The 13,629-nt window shown below is 44.7% G+C and overlaps 1 long non-coding RNA gene across 2 annotated transcripts in view; it reads right to left on the reverse strand.

The window, feature by feature from the left end:
• Window positions 1-1,957: 1,957 nt before the first annotated feature.
• Window positions 1,958-13,629, reverse strand: part of LOC128087043 (uncharacterized) — a 63,103-nt gene continuing 51,431 nt past the window's right edge. For both annotated transcript variants that reach the window (XR_008209641.1, XR_008209664.1), the window contains one exon: window positions 1,958-4,593. This is a non-coding gene — a long non-coding RNA (uncharacterized LOC128087043). The remainder of the gene's footprint in view (window positions 4,594-13,629) is intronic.

Below are 13,629 nucleotides of genomic sequence, written 5' to 3' on the forward strand. Positions count from 1 at the left end.
AGATCCATCGATCCACCTGCTGGTGGATGGAGCTGGATCCTCTCATCTACATGTAATAGCTGGGCGGATTGGCAGATAACAGCCCTTCTCTGTTCAGCTGGAAAATACACAGGGCCCACACCACGCAAGGAGGAGGATCCACGCTTTGTGAAATTCCAGGGCAGTGACATAACCATGACAACTGCTGTTCTGCAATCACGGCCCTGAGGACTAGGAGACAGCTGTGGCCAGCCACGGGGGATGGCAACAAAACCAGAGGAAGAAAATTAACAGGAAAGGAGTGAATTCACAGAATGGGATATGAAGACAGACCTTGCTTCCTCAGGGTTGCACGGGCAGCAGGGCACACCTGGACCAGGCACTTGCTTTTCAGCAACTCTTGTTATTCTCTGCAACCTTTCAACATGACTCTTGACAGAAAAATTACCAAATGTAATGCACTTGTGACTCGGTTAATTTGCACCTGTATCTAATTTCAGACTTGCTAGAATAACAGAGCAGTTCCCTAATCAGAACAAGAGGGGAAAAGAAGTCATGTCTGCTGTTCACAAGCATTTGTAGAGGAAATTGCCCCTGCTATAAGCAGAGCCTTTTCACTGCTGGTGGATATGGCATAGAAGAGGCAAACTGGGAACCCACATCTGGCCTTGGATGCGAGCCCCTGGATTTCCACAGTGGTTGCTAATAGTGGCCTTCTCCTTCCTGCTTTCTGAGGGATGATGCCTTTTGTGAGACTGGGACACTTTTGTGAGGGGTTTACTATGGCAAGAATGTCAAAGCCACTTTGCTTCTGGCAGCTCTCCCAGGACAATCATGCAGCCTAGTGTCAGAGCACTCAATCAGGTCCCTAAGTACTAGCCCCCTCTTTGCTGGTCCCAAAGGGTCTTGGCTTGGACTCAGCCCGATGGCCACAGCTTGCTTCTCCTTCAGTGCCTGGTGTAAAAATGTGGGGGCTGAAATGCTCTTTCTGAAGAAAGCCAACAAGGATGAGCTTTTATTCTCCCTTGTCCAGATTCTGTTCCCAGTCCTTCTCAAAGTGGTCCTACCCACCTCAGACACTGCAGCCTCCTCTCTGCAAGGACCTCCTTGCAGTATTTCCGGACACCCCTCACATCCCAAAGTCCCCCAAATGTATGGCCACGCTGCCCAGAGGCTATGACACGTGCCACTGACATACTACATCCTCTCAACCTCTACCCAGCCTTCTTCCTGCAGTCCACCTTTCCTCAGTGTCTTCTGTCATTCCTCCATTGCAGCCCCCACAGAGCAGTGAGTATCCCCAGCCACGTCCTCCCTGCAAGGAGCTGGAGGTCATAGAGGTCGTACAAAAATGCAGCACAGAGCAGCCTTTTCACCTCTGAATGACCACTGGCTTACAACAGAGTAGCACAGGGATAGCAAATCAGGACACAAAACAATTTGAGATCTTCCAATGAAAGCGAACATCAATTAACATCAATTTCTTTGCCTGAGACACAAGTTAAGCACAGGATTGGGAATATGTAAGTCTGATGTTTCAACCTTGGCTTTCTCACTGACGTCTCATCTCTAACCCTGGTCATGCATTTTAATACTATTGCCTCAATTTCTTGTCTAAAGTAGGCTGATCCTCGATGCCCTGCCGTAGGCTGTTGTGATTCTGTAATTAGGCATGGCCTGTGGGTCACCGCAAATGTAAAGAGAAATATGTAAGCATTATCTATTTATAACAGCTTCAAAACTCAGTGTCCCGTGGCAGGAGGTGTACCACTGCAATGTACTCCAAGAGGAAATCAATCGGTCCTTCCACCTCGTGGCCTCTCTTCTCTCCACATGAAAGTGCTCATTTTGGCAGTCTGTGCAAGGGATAGGCACCCATTACACCTGAAGCAAGCAAGAAGAAGAAATTTCCAACACTGCCTCACACCACAAAGGCATTTATCATGCTGTTATCCAAAGGGCTGTTTCTGCAACTAGAATACAATCCCAGGAGGCATTTGCTCACTCACTGAGGGAGAGCTGTACACAGCATAACCATTGACCCACGCTGATCTTCCCATTGCTGCTGAAATCTCCTCCCACTGATAACTGGCAGCAACAGAGCTTGGAGTCTTCCAAGAAGTGATTGAAGCAGACCAAGCCTAGATCTCACACCAGAACCAAAAGAGATGAAGACTACGGGGAGCAAGGCAAACTCGGGGAACTACACGTTGTGAACTGTAGACTTTCTTCATTTTGCAATAGGCTCCAGCAGACCTTCCACTTTGGTCAGCTGAAGAACTGTTTCACATTCACAGCACCTGTGCACCAATTCTTTCTTTCTGTGGTTTCTGTGCCAAATAGCCTTCATGTGACACTCTTTTGGCATGTTTAGAACAGCCAGCACAGAAATACTGAAGCCTTCTCAGGCCACCATGACTTCTGCCACAGGAATGCAGACCTGCACTTGCGAGATGAACACCTACATATCAGTTTGCATCTGTCAGTCCTCTTTCAGTCTTAGCAGAGGCCAGGCCCTGCATATACCAGGGAAACCAAACATGTAATCCCCAGAGGTGGTGCCTCCAGGGTAAGGTTGGAGGCGTATTGGTGATACAGTGTGGGAGAGCTTTCGTTTATCTCAGGTTCCAGAGCTATCAATCCAGCGCTGCGGTTGTGAGATGCAAAATCTTTAATTAACTTTTCCGCGCTTGCTACCAGTGCTGACGGAGGTGGGTGGATGTGATTGTCGCTCAAGGGAGGATTCTCCCTTCCCCCTTCTTTTGAATTCCCAGGCAATTAGTGCTCTGTATAGAGCAACATAAATAGAGTTCCTCAGACCTGGAGGGTTTCATTTGGTTTGGTTTTGTTTGGGGTGGTTTTGCCCTCCTACCCGTTCTCTCAAATACCAAGCAATTTATAGGCCACTTTGCATTTATTTCCACACTCTTTTGCATCTTAACTGACAACCTACACGCTTTTTTAATTAAAACTTTATTGGCTTTTCCATAAGTGATATACCTATTGTAAGTGAGCACAGTTGAGTACAGATAACGTGTGGTTTGTTTAGCTATCTTGCAGGAGATTATTTCTGTTATCATTGTAAGTTGATTATTGTAATTATTGAAAGAGAGAGGGCTGAGAGAGTGAGCATACAGAAGGAAAATGGGGGGAATTAAAAGATAATAATAAAAGATAATAACAGTCTCATTTGTTCTTATTTCTTTCTCTCGATAATGTACTGTACATGCTAAATTCCAGTTTAATGTTAGAGTCAATCCCTCCTGTTGCTAGCACACCCCCATCAATAACACAAGGTCTTTAAACCCTAGATGCCTGCAATTAACTTCAATAGCAAAGAATGCCTGGGATTGTCTCTCCCCTTAGTACCGCCAGCTTTGCCAAAGCCACAGAATGCTTCTTTTCATCTCTCTATTCTGAATTTAGTTGAGTTTTTTAACACTCCTTTCTAGAAGTGTATGGCTTAAACATACATAACATTGAAGATGAGAATTACATAGAGGGGGGAGAAAAGAAAGATTATGCATTGCATCAGTAACCACACCATCCTGCCAGCCACTCTGAGGCCAGCATGTGGGATGGGAAGGCTGAAAACCCTTAAGGCCAGTTGCAACACAGAGGATGAAACACGGTGCTACCTTGCTCCAGTCACAAAGGACCTATTTTCCAGAGGCACTGAACATCCCCCACTCCTGAGAAGTACAAAGCAATTTGAAGATGCTGGGCATCTCTGAAAGGCAAGTTCTAGCTATCCCAGATGAGGAGTCTTTTTTGCACACTTTAGATTGCAGCTAACCAATGCTTACACTGAGTGCTGGAGAAGGATACCAGAGAGCTGCCTTTTCCCCATCTTACCTTTTGCTGCAGTGGGACATGGAGAGACTCCCTCATAATTCAGAAAATGCTGATAAGGTGAAGTCTTAAAGATACTTCGGTCAAGACTACTAAAACTTTCGCAGACTAGAAATTTGCATTTGACTATGTGTCCTCTTAAAGCTTGAGGAGAGGGTATGGCACAATGACATTATGCTCTTGAAGTGGTTGGGGAAAATCACTGTTTCCCACACCTTAGAATCACACAATCATTAAGGTTGGAAAAGACTTCTAAGATCATTTCATCCAACTATCAATCCACCCCCACCATGCCCACTATGTCCCTCAGTGCCACATCCACACAGCTCTGGAACACTTCCAGGGACAGTGACTTTGTGCTCAGGTAGGTCAGCAGAAAAGGGAAAAGCATTGGTCCCTGTGGGACAGCACCACAATTAGCCATGGGGCATATGTTCACATTGCTCCAAAACAGCTTTGTCCCACCAAATCATTCACTCCAGATGGCAGCCCCTCTCCTCATGGGGCCCAGCAAGGATTCACGGTCAACAGAGTCAAATGCTGCAGAGTGATCAGTATCTCTTTGCAGGAGATCTGTCCTCTTGCCCTCAAAATCAGCTTTGTTTAATGTCCTGGCCTGACTCCAGCAGGAGCTCCTGTGTCATTCCAGGAATACTGCAAGCAGCAAACCTTGCTCAGGTCGGGGGTCAGCACTGTAGGTCTTCAGCCATTCAAATGCTTCTCAGAAAATCCCCCCAGCAGACCAAGCCCCGTGAAAGTGACCTGAAAAATAAAACCCAAGAAATCAATGCTGTGCTCTTTACAATTTCTTTGCGGTAAATAAATACTGCATTACCTACACCATGCTCACATTAAAGGATTTTCTTCACTGCGGGCAAGTTACTCGCATCAGAATATTCAGTGCTTGCTTCCCCTCTTTGCCAGAGGACCTGATCTGTGATGTCTCAGGAAACTTCAGAACGCACTGTAGCTCTCAGCTCCCTCACACAGAAAGGGAGAAGTAACAAGCTGTGTACCCTTGCCCACCTCTCAGGGAGAGGGAGAGCCACAGCCCGTGTTATTGCTTTGTAATGACACCTCTATTTATGATCACAAAACTTCTTGCCAAGGTTCCGATAGCGAGGAGAAACAGGCAGGGCAGTACTTTGAAGGTCAAAACAAAATGGGCAGACTGAGTCAGTGTTTGCTGTTTGCTGTGGGGGCATAAGCCCCTTGAGAGCGTCTGTGAGCCACAAAAAGCAATAGGGATCAAAACACAGGTTTCGTTTGAGGGGTAGAAATCTGGAGATCACGCTGAAAATAAGGTAAAAAACGACCAATTTTGCCATACTTTTTATAGCAGTACCCGTCCTGATGTGCGTGTGGGAGGCAAAGAAGCTGAAGGGAAAATATTTTTAAAGGGAAAATACTTTTAAATTAACTCAGCTTTCTCAAACCATTCCTAATACACAAACAAGCAAAGAGGAAAGCCGAACTGTCACTCAGTTTCTGGATGCCGGCTCACATCAACTTTTATTTTTCAGAATTGATTTGCTTGTTTGCATTGTTTGCCATTTTTATGTTTTTGCCCCTGAAAATACTGTAAAAACCAACTAATGGGGGTACAAAATGGGAAGTTTTATGTTCATTGCAGAAACTTGTATATGATGCAATTTGTTAAGATCTTCGCCGCTCCCACAGCAGCGTGTCAGGATTGTCTAACACCCAGCCCTTGAGTTACAGTTTTACGGCGCCGATTTACAGCGTTGTAAGTTTAATATAGTGGTGCATTGTAAAAGGGCTATTTTTTTTAATTAATATTTTAGACCCCAAGGAAAATACCACGAAGGCGCATGGCAGGAGGAACGCTATAATTTACACAGAGCCTGGAGCACGGCCACGGAAAATCACTTCCTAGTGATGGATCAGGATGAGTCCCAGGCACTGCTCGTCTCTGCACGGCTCGATTCGACCCGGCTCGGCTTGGCTCGGCCCGGCTCGAGTGCCCGGAGCAGCGCTGCCCCCTGCCGGCCCGGCTCGGAGCCGCGGCTCCCGCTTCCAGCCCCGTGGGTCCCGTGGGCAGGGCTTGGCTGCTTCGGGGGCCCGATGGCCGTGGGCAAATACACGCGAGTGGGGCTGCACGCGGGTGGGGGGATGTAAGCAGCTCCTCCTCCCCCACGTGCCTTCGGGGTACTGAGCGAACGTCATTAGGAAGTAATAATTCAAAACAAGATTGCTCTCTCTCGCTAATGAAAGAAATTTCTGCCTCCCACCCGAGACCATGGCAAGGAGAGAACAACAAAAAAATTCCAGAGACAGACCATTAATTCCCTTTGCTAGTGTTAGCATCAAACTATAAACAAGTGCACAATTTAAGATGTGCCATCCTTCATGCAGGGGGCATATGACAAAAACCTCAGGCTCAAGAGTTCTCTCTAGTATGGCTGATGCTCCTGGGAAGAAGCTCTGCCACACATCTGGGCCACTTCTATGAAACCTTCACCTCCCCACTGGAATCGTAGAATCATTAAAGTTGGAAAAGATCTCTAAGGTCACTTCGTCCAACCATCTTTACCACTAACCATATCCTTCAGGGCTACATCCACATGGTTCTTGAACACCTCCAGGGACGATGACTCCCTCACCTCCCTGGGCAGCCTGTTCCAATGCTTTATTACACTTCCTGATAAAAAAAATTTCCCAATATTCAACCTGAACTTCCTGAGCCTGAAAGCTCTTCTCTGAGATACCTTGGAAAACCCGTGCGACTCCAGGACAAGCAGCAGCAATGCCTTTGAATCTGCCATTCTCCAGTGAGCCATTTTCCCATCAGACTACAGGAAATTAACAGAATTGCCTGCAAAACTGAGCTGATATCTTACAGCAGAGATGGCAATGCCAAAGTAAATTGCAAATGCAAATTTCCAACAAAGGAAAGAGACTTTGGTTCTCACTGCAGCCCTCTCCCATTGAATGCCCTATAGCCCCATCATCAGCACTGTCTGTTGTTGGAATCAGCTCCAGCTCTTTTCTCTTTGTCACCCTTCTCTATTACCCTAGAACATCAATTTGTTTAATTGTTTGTAATTAACTACTGATTATTGCGCACAGAAGTCCAAAGAGGATAATTAAAGACAGTTCTACCAATAGCAGTGGAAAGAAAGAGCCTGCTGTTGAAGAAGAGAGAGCAGTGCATAGCAAGCTCCTCTGCATGCACGCAGGTCCATGGCAGCAGCCTCAAAGCCCCAAGCAATTTCCTCAATAACTCCACCAAACAAGTTGGAGAAACCCTGCCTTCTGCCTTCTTCAGCAGCATCTCTTTTTAGACAGATTGTCAGTGGAAAACCTTTCAAGAAAATGTCTTGCTGTGAAATACATTTTTGTTGCTTGAAATAAAGGACATGGGCAAGTGCCGGAGCTGATAATACAAAGTGCCCACTCAGTCCTGTGTCAACACAGATCATTTTTAAACACAGTAATAGACAACATGGAGCCTGGAGGAAAAGCCTGAACGGAAGAAATGTACATGTGATAAATTTAAACCTTGGAGGACAAAATGCTGAAAGTGGAGTTTTATTGAGGTAGAGGGTTTTTACCTCCTCGGTTGCATCAAAAAGAATTGCGGGTCAATTAGAATGAAGGAAAGTCTTCCCAGTTGTATGTGCTAAGCTGGCTCTAAACTCAGAGCCTCTCTCTTATGCCACCCATGAACAGGAACAGCCTGCAGCTGTGCAAAGGGAAAGAGAGTGAAGGAGTAGAGAAGGAAGTGTCTGGAGGGAGGACTGCTGTTTGTCTCTACAAACTTGTCAGATAGATAAAAATAGATAAGAGATAAAATATCTTTTCCACTTCCTAAATGAACCATGTGTTCAGGAGGGGCTGATGAACTTGCTCCACCATAGGCAAGTTCGGGGCTCGGTACAGGGGCAGCTCAGGCAACATAGTTGTTTCTGCTGAAAAGAAGGGATATCCTGCCTTACCAAATTTGTATTTGTTCTCTCTCCTCTTCTCCCAGCCGTGTGGGCCTCTCTTTTTCCTTGAGACAATTCCTATAGCTCAACAAATCCTACAGTGAACTATGCGAATCACTCACCCAGCAGGATATGATCCAATTTTCTGGGTTGTTTTTCTGCTATCTTGAGGATTTAAGGCCACTCAAGGTATGACACTGGTAAGGCAAGAAATAAAAGTCTTTCTCCAGAGGGTTGCCAAAGCTATGCCCAAGCCCAGTAAGATCAGTATTTTGCTAGAAACAGACCTTGAGTAAATCCTAACCTTGACCTGTATTTGGGTGCCCATCTCATTTCCCTGATAAAACCAGCAATGCAGAAGCGAGCAAAAGAGAAGAATAAGAATAATAATTGAACTGCTTTGATTTTCAAAGAGAGGTTCAGGACAGCCCAGCTGTGAATATAATGAGCATTTTTTGCTTCCTCCATAGGAGATCTGTAGGGGTCCCATTGATATAAAGATACGAGCTCAACAAACTGATAAGGCATGATTAGAGGAATGCTGCTATGGCAAAGTAAATTTTGAGACACAGATAGAAGGTTCTCCCTGGAAAAGGTAGAGCAAATTGCAAATTCTGTTGGTTTTGCTGAAATTTGTTTCTTGGCTTCATTTCATAAAGCTGAAGCCAAGGAACTGTGAACAGCTGGGATACCGGGGGCAGAGTGGAAGGGAGCGGGAATTCTGTGCAGGAGAAAATGCAAAAATTGAAATAGAATGAAGCTTAATACATGAAGGATGAACTCTGCTTTGACATTTTTAAAAATAATATCTCACACCCTTTAGACGTGATGCTAGATGCTGTAAGAAAATAGCCTTCCTCTGAAGCTCAGCATTTTAAAAGAAGTAAGGCTTATAATCCCATTGAATGCTTAAGTACTAACATGTTTAGCAGCTGTAAAAACCTAAATATAATGTATGGCTGTTTGTCCATTAAATCACATTATAGTGGGATGTATATTCTGCTTTACTCTCATGCCTGTCCTCAAAATCAGTATTTTCTCACTGAATGAGCCACTAGCACTGCACACATCTTGTTCAAGACCATGTATTCAGGGCTGGTCAAAAAGGATGTAAGAGACATCTTTGAAAGATCTGACCTCCTACCAGGCAGTTCAGCAAGACTTGAGCTGAGCTAAAAAAGAAACAGTTTTTCTTTTGTTAGAATTCAGGAAGCTAAGGGCAACTCCTGAAATACGCAGCTGTGGGACTCTCATCCGTGCCAGTGATGAGATGATGAGATGATCCGCGCTTTCCCCATAGGTTACTACTTGATGCGTCACGGTGCGATGGAAGGAGGGCTCTGGTCGTGGCTGGCAATGTTCTGAAGCCAAGCAGGGTGCCCAGGTTTCATTTACAAGCAATTTCTCCCTACTGAACTCAACTTGCTTTGTTCACAGAAGCATAGTATCACAGAGTATCCCGAGTTGGAATGAACCTACAAGGATCACTGAGTCCAACTCCATCCAAAACCAATGTCTGAGAGCATTGTCCAAATGCTCCCTGAACTCCAGCAGTTTGGGGCCATGCCCGCTGCCCTGGGCAGCCTGTCCCATGCCTAACCACTCTCTGGTGCGGACACTGTCCTTAACCTTGCCTGACCCTCCCTTGACCCAGCTCCATGCCGTTCCCTGGGTCTTGTCTGTCACACAGAGCAGAGCTCAGCACTGCCCTTCTGCTCTCCTTGTGAGGAGCTGTACCCTGCCATGAGGCCTCCCCTCAGCCTCCTCTTCCAGTGAAGACTAATACATGTTTCACCAAAGTTCAGCTACGCATTGAGCCCATTCTTGCATGGACTGCTAAGCCCGGGCACCGCAGTATTTGGGATGCTAAAAAGCAGCTGCTTGAAGCCTCAAATCTTCAGGTCAAGCTTTTCATTTACCCCGATCACTGACAGGCTTTCATCCCATCCAGAAAAGCTGTTCTTGGTGCTTAGAAAGTCATCATCCCAGCCCAGTCTTCAGCCTCTCTGCTGAGCTTCATAGCTGGTTGACACTTTTATAGCTCTTTTCCCTGTGCCAGACTCATAACTGACAGTTCTCAGTATTCAAATCAATAAATGCTGCCCCAAAGTCGTGAGTTTTGTCCAAAAGTTGAAGACTCAAATAGACTACTTGGGGATGATTTCAATTTGCCTCAAACCCTACCTCCATACAAGCAGTTGGCCAGAGATTTGCTTTTTTAGACAGAACAAAAGTATAAAGGCATTAATTCCTTGTAATCACCTGGCTCCAGGAGACAGACCTGAAAGTCAGCAGAGATCCAGTGAAATCCTGACCTGGCAGCACCCCAGCTCTGGGCCTCTGAAGTGCTGCTGGGTGGAACCAGGCTTCATGGCTCATCAGGATGGAGGAAATACAAACTTTAGTATGCAATCATTGTAACGGAAGAATTATCTATTCTTTATCTCAGTAAGAGTGAGAGAGATTAAGCTTGGAAGCCTATTAGCTACCACTGAAACACCGTTGTTATCATTCACAGTTAATCGTCACGCCCGGCTCTAACACACTTCATCCGAGCAGCTGACACTTGGGCTCTCAATGAAAGTTGGCCAAGGAGGAGAGAGGAGGAAATCGCCCATGTCTGCCACATGGGTCTGGCATCTTCTGCTCAGGGCAGTTTTCATTTCAAACACCCCAATAGCAGGGTGGGAACTCCTGGTAGACTTTTCCAGATCCCTGCCTGATCACAGCTGGTCTTGGCAGTATCTTTAAATGGGTACCATTTAAATGGATACCATCCAACATGGGACTAACAGACACATTTAGGAAACCAGCCCCTGGTCAGAGATAATGCTTTTTAGGGTCTTTTTGGAAACTCCTGCCTGCCAGCTGTTAATGGATGGGGTTGAATTGCGGTCTGAATGTTAATGAGCTCATTATGAAGAGCATTTTATCTTGTGACAAAGGTGGATTTAATCGAGTTGAAAGGTTTCCCAGAGCAAATTTTGAAATGTCCTAATAATGCAATGAAAAGTCCATTAATGTATTTATTAATTACAATACAGACACATTTCAGCAAGGCTGCTTCAGCAACCCACACGTGAATCTCCCAGCAGAGGAAGCTCATGAAGAAGTGCCCTTCAAACTGAAGATGGGCATGTGAGCATTCAAATCGGAGCACAAAAGAGTTCCTCATGGTTCTGGGCCTTACCGTTGGTCCACTACAGGAAAAAGTCTCCAAATATACCTTCAAACATTTCACTTGAACAGAGCAAAGCAGAGGGTGGAAAAGCCCTGCACCAACATGTGGAATCCAAGGCCAACAAAAACTATTAGACAGCACAGTATGACCTTCTAGAAGCCCTTAACGAAATGTTTCTTATCTCTTCTTCCAACTCTACTTCCACTCTGCTTTGTTTTGTGATGATTCTAGCTTTGATGTCCGTTTTGAGCTCCTGGTGCTTATCATCCAAATGTTTCAAAGCACCTGCTCAGCTGATCTGTCACTGATAAAGAACCAGAGCTGGACAAGTCCCTGTCTCATTTAGTTTTGCAGGTTAGGTCCAAATCTCACAGCTCCATAAGCATACCCATAGTTCCTTTGAGTTATTTTGTCAAGGCCTTTGCCTCTACCATGAATCCTCCAGCAAAAAGTGACAGTGAGGCCAATCTTTCTAGTGCCTGCTTTTAAGAACTAACACAACACAGATCACTTCTTATTTTCCACAGACCTTGGCTCAGATTCTTTAAGGTTCAGGTCAATCTCAAGGCTAAGAAGAATTCCTTGGTCTCAGGATTGATGCTGTCCTTTTGACCCTGACGGTCAGAGGCCTCTTCTGTCTTAGATTCTCTTCTGGTTTCCATTAAAGTTGTCCAAAGGATGTAGGGAGCATATTCATTGTTTTACAGCACTGTCAGGTAGAGGACATCTCTCTCTGTCTTTCAGCTTATGGTTTGGTTTAATAGTTGAGAGTGAATGACTGCAGGCTTTCTGAGAGTTTGCTGGAGTCAAGCTTTTGAACTCTTTCCTCTCCTAGGAACTAGCACTCTCAGAGGTGAGAAAAACAAGGCATGCAATTAACATAAAATTCTGGCACAATATCATGATTCACAGTATCACCCGGGTTTTCTTTTGTCCTCATCACCTCTGTCTCTTATTGAATGCTTATATGCACAGAACTATGTTGTCAAGCTGTAATCCACATCTCATTCAGCAAACACAGACCAGTTAAAAACAGCAACAAGAACAAAGCCAACAAACAAACAAGCAAAAAACATTTTCAACTCAGCTTTTTCACTGGCAGGAAAAATGTGATCTATCTCACTTCAACCAAAATCTCCAGTTAAACAACTCTACTTGCTGTTAAAGGAGTTGCACTGAACTATAGGAGGCACACTCCTTCATGTCAAATGGCTCATTAGTCACTTCAAAGTAGGGGTTTTAAAGGCTATTGCAGTTGAAAAAGGGAAGTAAATAGTCTTCTTCAACCCAGTTTCACTCCAAGCTCTCAGCTGCTTTGTAATTACCTTTACTATCTCCAGCAATCAAAGGGCATCTTTTGTCAAAATAAGAAATAATACTTTTTCTGTCTGAGACTGCTAATAACCCTGAATTATTTCTCATAGCATCTTAGTAGCTATTGCTTTCCTTTTGGAATTGGAAGAGTTGATTGAAGGTGCTGCTGAGCAGCTTGTATCCGCTGATAAGAAACTGTGGTGGGGCAGTCAGAATCCACATCACTGGCCCTGACTTGCTTCCCATTCCTGCACACTCTGTCTCACCCAAAGGTACCATGAAGAGGTCATGAACTGCAAACCCATTTTGTGGCAATTTTCCAGATCTTATCAGGGACCTAGCAAGTATTAATGTTGTAACCAGAAGAAAAACAGCTGCATTTTGCTTTACCAATCAGGAAAATCAGGAATATTGGTGGACTCATTTCATCCTTTCTCTACACTAAAGAAATTGCTCTGAACATGAAAAGGACTGTTCAGACAGTCTGACTCACATGTCATCACACAGGCAGGTAAGAGTGAACTTCAACATCATTACAGAAGGATACAATTAGAGGAGGTGACCCTGTTTAACACAAATGTCCACAAACCTGTGAGAAGCAAAAGGGCTATGACAGATCTAGGAATGTCTTTTACACTGCTCCAGGCATAAATCACAGGAGCATTGGCTGATTTCATGAGGGAAACTAAAAGCAACTTGTTGTTTGTCATACGTGGCCAGAGAAGCACATAAAACCACAGAGTCATTTGCATTACTAACTAAATCCTGAACATGGTGTGTTTTTTCTAGAAAACGCAAATAATAGAAATTAATTTGTCAGACCAAGTTTAGGGCCCAGCCTGTTCCACAGCAAAGCATGAAAAAATGTGGTTGAAATAATTATTCTTGATTTATGCAATCATTCTTTTCATTTCTGAAGGCTAATGGAGTGAAAACATACTTTCCAGACCTTTGCTAATGACAGAGTCAGAAATAATGATCAGGGACCCTTATGTTCTTTTCATAATGAGGAAAGCAACATGAAATGATAGGGATGCAAGTCCTCAACAATAATTTGTTCTTTATTTAAAAGGCAAATGGAGCATTCAGACAAGTTCCTTAGGTTAATGGAGCCACAAATAAGCTTTGGGGCAAACATTTTTCATAGGTAGTGCAACACGAACAATGTCTTCTCTGGAGGACAGAAATATTTATAGATGTTGAGGTTTCATCAACATGGAGAGACAAAGCAGCCCCTCAGGCTGTGGAAGCACTGTGTGCCCAGTCTGGGTATCAGGACCAGCCTGCACCAGATCCCTGTCAAGAAGAAACAATCCAGTGACTCCCACCTTGCTGATGGTGGCAGGATGGACT

Source organism: Tympanuchus pallidicinctus, unplaced genomic scaffold, assembly GCF_026119805.1.
Source record: "Tympanuchus pallidicinctus isolate F22 unplaced genomic scaffold, pur_lepc_1.0 scaffold1, whole genome shotgun sequence".
NCBI lineage: Eukaryota > Metazoa > Chordata > Aves > Galliformes > Phasianidae > Tympanuchus > Tympanuchus pallidicinctus.